This window comes from Trachypithecus francoisi, unplaced genomic scaffold, assembly GCF_009764315.1.
Source record: "Trachypithecus francoisi isolate TF-2019V2 unplaced genomic scaffold, Tfra_2.0 Lachesis_group11, whole genome shotgun sequence".
Lineage (NCBI taxonomy): Eukaryota > Metazoa > Chordata > Mammalia > Primates > Cercopithecidae > Trachypithecus > Trachypithecus francoisi.
Genome location: NW_022681456.1, coordinates 78733893 through 78745072, shown reverse-complemented (window position 1 = coordinate 78745072; position 11180 = coordinate 78733893). Strand labels below are relative to the sequence as shown.

The following is an 11180-nucleotide window of genomic DNA, read 5'->3' as shown; positions in this document are numbered from 1 at the left end:
AAAGACTTCAACTTTCTCTGTCCTTTAGAAATAGGAAACATTCTCTTAGACCTGAGTTGGGGCAAATGACATCTACTGCAGCAGGGGATGACAGAGGTGACACAAAAGAAAGGATTTCTCAAGCACTAATGGTTCAATGAATAAAAAATTGTAGGTCCTTAGTATGTGATATGGTCTGGCTGTGTCCCCACCCAAATCTCAACTTCAATTGTGGTTCCATAATCTCCACGTGTGGTGGTAGGGACCCAGTGGGAAGTAATTGAATCATGGAGGTGGTTTCCCCCGTGCTATTGTCATGATAGTAAGTTCTCACGAGATCTGATGGTCTTATAAAGGGCTTCCCAATTCACTCAGTTCTCATTCTTCTCTCTCCTGCCACCATGTGAAGAAGGATGTGTCTGCTTCCCCTTCTGCCATGATTGTAAGTTTCCTGAGGCCTCCCCAGCCATGCTGAACTGTGAGTCAAACCTCTTTCCTTTATAAAATACTCAGTCTTGGATATGTCTTTATTAGCAGTGTGAGAACAGACTAATACAGTAAATTGGTACCACACAGAGTGGAGCACTGCTGTAAAGATACCCAAAAATGTGGAAGCAATTTTGGAACTGGGTAACAGGTAGAGGTTGGAACAGTTTGGAAGGCTCAGAAGAAGACAGGAAAATGTGGGAAAGTTTGGAACTTCCTAGAGACTTGCCTAATGGCTTTGACCAAAATGCCGATAGTGATATGAATAATTAAGTCCAGGCTGAGGTGGTCTCAGATGGTGATATGGTTTTGTTCCTGAACCAAACTGAGGGTCAAGCTGCTATTTCTCAGGGCCCAATAATGAAATGCAGAGGAACTGGGGAGGAAGAGAGTTGTTATTTCTGCAACCAGCTACAGGGAGAATGCCTGGAAAGTATCGACAGACCAACTCAAAATTACAAAGTTTGCCAGAGGTTACATGCCTTCTAAGCTATATGTCTACATGTAAGTGTGTATTTATCTAAACACATAAGTGATTAACTTCTTTTAATCTATAACTAAGATCTGAGTCCTAAAGACCTTCCTCTCGACCCTCAGTAAATTTACTTAATCTAAATGGGTCCAGGTGTTGGGGTGATTACCCTTATCTTGTCTCCCACTAAATCATGGAGGTTTGGGGAGTTCCTTCAGACCCCTAATAAACTTGTTTGTGGAGGCCTGAGGAGTTTCTTCAGACCCACAATAAAATTTGTTTAATCATAAATGGGTCCTATTAAGAATTCCTTCATTATTTCATCATGCATTAAGGTCCAAGGAAGGCCTATGCAAAACTCTTGATGGGCTATTGTTACATCTCAGCGTTTGTATAAGGGCACTGGCTTTTAATATTTAACTTAAACCACTCAGTCAGTACTGAAACAGTTGTTATGGAGGCCTGTGTTAGTGAGACCTGGCCTGCCACAGTTGGTGGTGGCCCCACCCAAATCTCATTTTGAATCGTAGTTCCCATAATCCCCACTTGTTGTGGGAGGGATCTGGTGGGAAGTAATTGAATTACAGGGTCAGTTACCCCCATGCTGCTGTTCTCATGATAGTGAGTGAGTTCTCACAAGATGTGATGGTTTTATAAGTGGCTTCTCCCCCTTTTGCTCATCACTTCCCCTTCCTGCTATCATGTGAAGAAGGACATGTTTGCTTCCCCTTCCACCATGATTAGGTTTCCTGAGGCCTCCCCAGCCACGTGGAACTGTGAGTCAATTAAACTCTTTCCTTTATAAATTACCCAGTCTCAGTCCTTTATAGCAGCATGAGAATGGACTAATACAGATGGAGATAAGGAACTTGTTGGAAACCCAGAGTAAAGGGCGCTCTTGCTTTGCAAAAACACTGGTGGCATTTTGCCTCTGCCCTAGAGATCTGTGGAACTTTGAACTTGAGAGAGAAGATTTAGGGTACCTGACAGAAAACAATCTCTAAAGCAGCAAAGGATTCAAGAGGTGACAGGGCATAAAAGTTTGGAAAATGTACAACCTGACAATGCAGTAGAAAAGAAAACCTCATTTTCTGGGTAGAAGTTCAAGCCAGCTGTAGAGATTTGCATAAGTAATGAGGAGTCAAATGCTAATCACCAAGACAATGGGGAAAATACCTCCAGGTCATGTCAGAGATTTTCACAGCGACCCCTCCCATCACAGGGCCCCAGGCCTAGGAGGAAAAATTGGTTTCTTGGGCTGGATCCAGGGCCCCCTGGCTATGTGCAGCCTCAGGACTTGGTGCCCTGTGTCCCAGCCGCTCCAGCCATGGCTGGGGCCAAGGTATAGCTCAGGCCATGGCTTCAGAGGGTGCAAGCCCCAAGCCTTGGCAGCTTCCACTTGATATTGAGCCTGCAGGTGTACAGATGTCAAGAACTGAGGTTTGGGAGCCTCCACCTAGATTTCAGAGGATGTATGGAAATGCCTGGATGCCCAGACAGAAGTTTGCTGCAGGGGCAGAGCTCTCATGGATAATCTCTGCTACAGCAGTGCAGAAGAGAAATGTGGGATTGGAGCCCACTCACAGATTCCCCACTGGGGCGCTGCCTAGTGGAGCTGTCAGAAAAAGACCACCGTGCTCTGGACACCAGGATGGTAGACACACTGACAGTTTTTCCACCCTTGCACCTGGAAAAGCCACAGACATTCAACATCAGTCATTAAAGCAGCTGGGAGGGGGGCTGTACCCTGCAAAACCATGGGGGTGGAGCTGCCCAAGGCCATGGGAGCCCACCTTTTGCATCAGTGTGACCTGGATGTGAGACATAAAGTCAAAGGAGATCATTTTGGAAATTTAAGGTTTAGTGACTGCCTTATTGGATTTCAGACTTGCATGGGTCCTGTACCCCTTTGTTTTGGCCAATTTCTCCCATTTGGAATGGGTGTGTTTACTCAATGCCTGTACCCCCATTTATCTAGGAAGTAACTAACTTGCTTTTGATTTTACAGGCTCATAGGCAGAAAGAACTTGCCTTGTCTCAGATAGGACTTTGGACTTGGACTTTTGGGTTAATGCTGAAATGAGCTAAGACTTTGGGGAGCTGTTGGAAATGCATGATTGTGTTTTGGAATGCGAGGACATGAGATTTGGGAGGGGCCAGGGGTGGAATGATATGGTTTGGCCGTGTCCCCACCCAAATCTCATCTTGAATTGTAGTTCCCATAATCACCACGTGTGGTGGGAGGGACCCGGTGAGAGGTAATTGAATCACGGGGGCGGTTTCCCCTATGCTATTCTCATGATTGTGAGTAAGTTCTCACAAGATCTGGTGGTTTTATAAGGGGTTTCCCCTTTACTCAGCACTCATTCTCTCTCCTGCCACCCTGTGAAGTGGTGTCTTCCACCATGATTGTAAGTTTCCTGAGACCTCTCCAGCCATGCTGAATTGTAAGTGAATTAAACCTCTTTCCTTTATAAATTACCCAGTCTCAGGTATATCTTCACTTTCAGTGTGAGAACACAGTAATACATTATGTGTGTCACTTAACCAAGAAAGGAGTTTTCTTCATTGTCACAGATTCACATCCTCATAGTGTTCTTTGGAGATACTTCTAATACAAGGCAGTCTCTTGTTTGTTTGGGTTATTCTTTCTTTTTTAGGTTGCAAACGTGTGTTAAAAACTCCAAAACATATATGTAGATAGCTTGCCCTCAAGGACGGAAGACATAACCCCCTACTCCTTAAGTGTGGCTACAGATAGTGACTTTCTAGAAAGGAGACAAAAAGGAACAACTTCGCCGTAGACCAACCTGACAAACACACCACCTCAGGCAGGTGACTACGGTCAACATTGACAGTGACAGCCCCTTATAAAACCACCAGATCTTGTGAGAACTTACTCACAATCATGAGAATAGCATGGGGGAAACCGCCCCCATGATTCAATTACCTCACACTGGGTCCCTCCCACCACACGTGGTGATTATGGGAACTACAATTCGAGATGAGATTTGGGTGGGGACACGGCTAACCCATATCATTCCACCCCGGCCCCTCCCAAATTTCATGTCTTCACATTTCCTCTAGGGCCTTCCTCCCAAAATCCATAATCCCAGACTAATCGTGATAAAAACACCAGATAAATTTCAATAACTGGGCCGAGCGTCGTGGCTCATGCCTGTAATCCCAGCACTTTGGGAGGCCAAGGCAGGTGGATCATGAGGTCAGGAGATCGAGACCATCCTGGCTAACACAGTGAAACCCTGTCTCTACTAAAAATACAAAAAAATTAGCCAGGTGTGGTGGCAGGAGCCTGTAGTCCCAGTTATTCTGGAGGCTGAGGCAGGAGAATGGCGTGAACCTGGGAGGTGGAGTTTGCAGTGAGCCGAGATCACGCCACTGCCCTCCAGCCTGGGCAATGGAATGAGACTCCATCTCAAAAAAAAAAAAAAAATTCAATAATAGGGCATCCTAAAAATACCTAATTACTCCTTGAAATTGTCAAGATCATCAAAAACAAGGAAAGTCTGAGAAATTAGGGAGACATGACAATTGGTTGTAATATGTTATCCTGGATGGAGTCCTGAAACAAAAAAAAAAAAACAGAAAATCTGACTAAAGTACAGACTTGAATTAATAATAATGTATCAATATTGGTTCATTAATTGTGACAAATGTACCTACTAATTTAAGACAATAAGAAAGGAAACTGGGTGTGGAGTATATGGGAATTGTATGTACTATCTTAGCAATTTTTCTGTAAATCCAAAACTATTCTAAAACAAAATGTTATTCTTTAAAAGTCTTTTGACATAGAAGTTTATAATATATTGCTAAATGATAAAAAAAAGATTAAAAATATTAAATTTTCAGCCGGGCGCGGTGGCTCAAGCCTGTAATCCCAGCACTTTGGGAGGCTGAGACGGGCGGATCATGAGGTCAGGAGATCGAGACCATCCTGGCTAACATGGTGAAACCCCGTCTCTACTAAAAATACAAAAACTAGCCGGGCGAGGTGGCGGGCGCCTGTAGTCCCAGCTACTCTGGAGGCTGAGACAGGAGAATGGCGTGAACCCGGGAGGCGGAGCTTGCAGTGAGCTGAGATCCAGCCACTGCACTCCAGCCCAGGCGACAAAGCGAGACTCCGTCTCAAAAAAAAAAAAAAAAAAAAATTTTCCAATAAAATGTGTATTCAGATCAATACATGACAGATAGATACACACATATCTGGATAAAATATGTATCTAGATATATAAAATATATGCATTCAGGTCAATAGATGATAGACACATATATACCAAAGTATTAACAACGATAAGCTCTAAGTGGAATGGATTTGGGTGTTCGTTATGTTGTTTTGGTTTTGTATTTTTATATTTGAGATCCACTAATCATACAATAGGAAAATAGTGTATAAAACATTCAAACAAAATGATGGAATGTTTTATTGTATTTTGATATTTTTAAGAAAGGATATATATATATATTTTTTTTTTTTTTTTTTTTTTTTTTAAGCAGGCTCTGGGAGCAGGATTAGTCCATTAGGGCCTTCAGTGTTCTGGTGGTGATTTTGTCCTTCTCAGTGATGTGGACAATGACTCCCATGCCTGACACTGCATTCTGGTCCACAGCATTCCTCATGGCTTGGAATATGATTTCAAACAGGTGTTCTGGATCCATGTTGGACTCCTAGAGGGACTCGCACATTTCATACATTTGTTCTGCACAGGTGCCACTGACCATAAAGTCATCAGTCACCATGGGGCAGCCAGTGAGGTCTAGAGAGCAAATAAAGGGCTTAAAGGTCTTCAGGTCCAACCCAGCAATGACTGGCTCAGTATAGTAGGGGCCAAACCGTTTCTCAGACAAGAGGCCTTGGCCACCATGCTCATAAGGGTGTAAGATTTGACAGCTGACCTTCCTTCAACTCACACAGGTTCAGCCGGAACTTGAGGCACTGGACAACTGTCTGGATATCAGTGACGAGCCGGGCCAGATGGATATAGAGCCGGTCATCCATGGGAAAGATCTTCTGGAAGTCCGTGGTAACCATTTGGGCCTGGATTCCGAAGCGCCTGTCTGCAGCTATAGCCACGCAACTCTTCTTCTTCATGGCCATGACAGCCCCTCAGCTATGGGACATAATAGACATGATTGTGGTATACTAGGAACCGTCCATCACCAGCGCAATTCCGGTAAACTGGATCTAGCCTTCCCTTATTTTGACATTTTTAACGCGTAATTTATTTTTAACCAATTATGCCTACTTTACGCCTTTAGAAATGTTTTATCAATAGTAGTTTTGTAGTTCGGGTGCGGTGGCTCACGCCTGTAATCCCAGCACTTTGAGAGGCCTAGGTGGGAGGACGGCTTGAGCCCAGGAGTTCAAAACCAGCCTGAGCAACATAGGGAACCCCATCCCCCACCCGCTGCCGTCTCTACAAAAAAAATACAAAAATTATCCGGGTGGAGTGGCGCCGCCTGTGGTCCCAGCTACTTGGGAGGCTGAGGTGAGAGAATCACTTGAACCCAGGAGGTGAAAGTTGCAATGAGCTGGGATCGCACCACTGCACTCCAGCCCATGAGACAGAACCAAACCCTGCCTCAAAAAAAAAAAAAAAAAGTAATTTGGTTACTAGTGAATGTTTCCCAGTTGTCAGTGCATTTTTTATTTATTTATTTATTTATTTATTTATTTATTGAGACGGAATCTCACTCTGTCTCCAGGCTGCAGTGCAATGGCGTGATCTCCATTCACTGCAGCCTCCGCCTCCCGGGTTCAAGCAATTCTTCTGCCTCAGCCTCCTGAGTAGCTGGGACTACAGGTGCGCACCACCACGCCCAGCTAATTTTTGTTATTTTAGTAGAGACAGGGTTTCACCATGTTGGCCAGGATGGTCTCAGACTCCTGACGTCGTGATCCGCCCGCCTGGGCCTCCCGAAGTGCTGGGATTACAGGCGTGAGCCACCGCGCCTGGCCGTCAGTGCACATTTTTTAAATGCATGCGAGGTAGAAAGGCTACAAGCAGAACACAGAGTGCTAAGTACTTACATTGTTTCCAGCTTTAAGATGTGCAAAATTTCTGAAATTTCTGGTTAAGGTAAGTCAAAAATAAAAATAAGGAGTAGAGTCTGAAAATGGACCAAAACTTGAAGTTTTGTTTGTTTTTCCCAAAAATCTGCCGTTCTGGAGCCGGTTCAAATGAGGTCATATCGCCCCCGTGTGGTAAATCTCTGCACAGCCCTGTTCAACAAGGCATCCCCTCTCCCTGAGCTGCCTGGGAGCGGTAAAGGAAGTCTTGAACATCTTCTGCTGGTCCAAACACCTCAGTCTGCACAGGAGGACGATGAAGTCGAGAAGAACTCATTTAGTTTACCCAAGATCAATTAGTGAATTAATGAGTGAGCTAAGCCCACTAATAATATATGTCATGTACAGGACACGGCACTGTTACACAAATCACCACCTGATACAAAGTTTAAATAATCCCACTCTACTGATGAGGAAACTGGAGTGAGAGAAATGGAGTGCCTTGTCCGAGGTCACACAGCCCTACAACAACAGAGCCAGACCCAAACTTAGTCTATCTGCCCCCTAAGCCAGTGGAACTAGACACTATAAACCCAGCCTCCAAACACAATGCCCACCCCTCCTTTCTCTGTAACATGTCTGCATCTGGGTCACAGGAAGAAGATCCTTGGAGACATCTGCTCTTATTCCATCATGTGGCAGAAGAGGAAACAAAGGCAGAGAAGAATGTAGTTTATCCACAGTCACTGAGGGTCAGAGCTGGGGCTTGAATCCATGACTCCAGGATGCTGGTCTAACGCTGTCTCTAGGGCTGTTCCACCAGCCCATTTACTGCAAGTCTATATGTGGACATGTACCTTGTGTTGAATGTGTCAAGGTGTGTGTGTGTGGTGTGTGTGTGTATGTGTATGTGCAGGACAATCCTACCCACAGAAAGAGCAGCCAGGAAAGCCCAGAGTAATCACCACCAGTAAAGGTAGCTTTTCCAATCAGCACCTGTTCCATTGCAGAGCCATGAAGTCAGAGGCAGGGATCAAAGTTTAGGGAAAGGAAGGGGCCATTGGTGATGTAAGGTACCACAGCTGGGCCCTGGAGAGACTGAGGGTGCTTCCATGGGTGCAAGATCCCAGAGACTTACTTCACCGAAGTCCAGAGTGCAAAGCTCAGAGGGTCACATAGGCCACCATGGGACCAGACATTGTATGAATAGGAAGAGTAAGCCACAAGCCTACCTTCCCAAGACAGAAGCCTCTTCCATGCTCCTGCCTCAGCAGCAGAACTCAGTGTGTCTACATGGATCCTGGGGGAGGAACAGGCACATTGAGATAGGGGACAAAGATGGTGCAAGAATTGGCCCTGGCAAGAGAGTGTCAAGCATGGCCAGAGATAGGGGCAGAATTTCCCTGATGCCCCCATGGCAGGGGCTCCCTAAGTGCCAATGAGCTCAAGCCAGAGCACCTAAGGGCAAGGTGTGAGGCAGCACAGGACAGAGGCCACAGGTCCTGTGAAAATGTATACCCATGCACAAGACAGTTCACTCTCACTCCAAATGGGACGTCCTCCAAATGGAGAAGGAAGGAATGAGGGAAGTCAAGGGAAGGGAAAATGAACTGAAGAATAACATGAACATAAGAGAAGGGAGACTATGACCACAGAGGTCTACAAAGAAAAAACAAAAGGAAAGGGGATCAGAGGCTGTTGGCCAACCCACAAAGTTAGAAGGTGAAACTGGCCTCAAGTTGTAGTTGAAGACATTGCAATTAGACCCAGGAAATTAGAATTGTGGTGGTCTCTTCCCTAGAGATCATGAACACAGATGAGGGAACAGAGCTGCTAGGAGAGGGGGGCCCAAAGGTGGGCGGCACTGGGTGGTGTATTCCCACATAAGTCTGGGGAAGCCGTTTACCCTGAACCCTGCAACTTCTTGACTCTCCTGGGCAAAATTCTGGGGTGGTGGTGCCATTGTTTATTTATTTGTTTGTTTGTTTGTTTGTTTTTTCTTGCAGAAAATGTGTGAGCAAAGATCTTACCTGTGCTAAGAGTTCCTGAGAGAGAGTACTTGAGACAGGGGACTGGCCTCTGTAAACCCCTGAGATCCTTTTTACTCTAAAAGTCTAAGCAGTAAACGGTCTACATCCGAACGCAATGTAATAATTAACAAATACTTTCTCCCCACAGCTGCTGGGTAAGTTTTAATTAATTCCCTGGGGTCAGTCAAGTCTCACTGTTTCCCTGAGGCCTGCTCCCCAGCTCCACAGCACCCAGTGCCTCTGCCACAGTCATTACCTGCTCCAAATGGGACCATCTCCGTGAAGCACAACTGTAATCACAGCCAAAATAATTCCACAATTACTTTTGTCCCTCAACAGTTAAAAAAAGAAAATATTTGCAGCCTAGCAATGAATACAGCACTTGTGCAATTTCTTTTTTTTTTTTTTTTTTTTTTTTTAGACGGAGTCTCGCTCTGTCACCCAGGCTGGAGTGCAGTGGCCGGATCTCAGCTCACTGCAAGCTCCACCTCCCGGGTTTATGCCATTCTCCTGCCTCAGCCTCCTGAGTAGCTGAGACTACAGGCGCCCGCCACCTCGCCCGGCTAGTTTTTTTTTGTAATTTTAGTAGAGACGGAGTTTCACCGTGTTAGCCAGGATGGTCTGGATCTCCTGACCTCGTGATCCGCCCGTCTCGGCCTCACGAAGTGCTGGGATTACAGGCTTGAGCCACCGCGGCCAGCCGCACTTGTGCAATTTCATTGCATCATCTCATTTGGTAGTCACATCAACCCCAGAGATAAACCTAGCAGGTATTCGTTAATACTCTGGTTTAGTGATAGGAAATTAAGGAGCCAGGTGACTCCTTAGTCACCGGGCCAAAGTCACTTGGCCAACAAGAGCGGAACTCAGACTTGAAACCTAGAAGCCTAAGCCTCAGCTCCCAGTCCAGGACACTCCCTAATATACCACCCAGTCCTGCCCACCTGAGAGCCCCCTCTCCTACCAGCTCTGTTCCTACATCTGTTATTTGTCCTCTGAAAGCCCAGCTTTTTCCAACACTAAAAGACTGCAGTGTCCGGCACAGCAACCCAAGAACAGCTGATCTCCTCTAGGAACCCCCTACCTCTCATACCCTGATTCCTCAGCACCCGCCCAGGCTCCTGGAGTGGGAAGTACCCGCTATGGGGAGGTCACTGGTTCCTGCCCACAGACCTCACTATGCCTCTGTCATACCACCCACAACTCTTCCCGCCACTCCCATGTCACAGCTAAGGAGAGATTCGCTGCTTATATTTATTTTTTCAGAGTCCTGTTGCACAGCATAAATAGCTTACCAAGACATGTAAAACACCATGAGATGACAGATATTAAAACTAGGAACAAATAAATAAAAAGAAAAAAAAAAAGACTTTAAAAAAGAAAGACGGAAATAGGGATCTAAAATCGAACCAGGAATGGAACTTAAAAATGTGAAATATAAGACCTGTACCCTTCCTAAGGGTGAGCCACAAGTCTGGCTCAAAACTGCTCAGCAGCCAACCCAAAAAGGAAAGTCTGGTCTGTTCTGGAGTTCACAGTGTCCATGAGATAAAACAGACAGATGACACAGGGAAGCACAACTATTCTTGGAACTGAGACCAGACAGAAGTTTCTCCCAAGGACACTCCCAGAGAGATGACGGTGGTTCACAGCCTTACCATTGCCCTGACAGTGAGTTTCCCGGGATCGATTCTAAGAGCCGCCCTCAACACAGGGGAGGCCCTGGCACTGAGGGACCTCTGTGGTTGTGGGAGAGAGAGGATGCACCATGACCCTGCTCGTTCCCAATGAGTTTGATGTAAGGCAGGACTGTTCAACCTTGGTACTAGTGACGTTAAGGGAGATAATTCTTTGTTGTGGGGGCTGTTCTGTGCATTGTAGGATGTTTAGCAGCATTCCTGGTCTCTGCCCACTAGATGCCAGTAGCATCCTTCCCTCCAATTGTGATACCACAATGTCCCCAGACGTGGCCAAATGTCCCCTAAGGGACAAAATTGCCCCCAGTTGAGAACCAATGATCCAAGACTAGAAATCATTGCTATTTTCCTTTTAACATAGAAAGGCAAAAAAGGAACATCTAGTTTTGTTTCTATTTTGTTACAGGTTTATTGAGGTATAATTTGTATACCATAAAATCCACTCATTTAACATACACAATTTAGTGGTTTTTACTATGGGGTTA

General features: G+C 45.5%; 1 pseudogene; it reads right to left on the bottom strand.

The window, feature by feature from the left end:
• Nucleotides 1–5457: 5457 nt before the first annotated feature.
• Nucleotides 5458–6089, bottom strand: LOC117091051 (annotated as a pseudogene).
• Between the last annotated feature and the right edge of the window lie 5091 nt (nucleotides 6090–11180).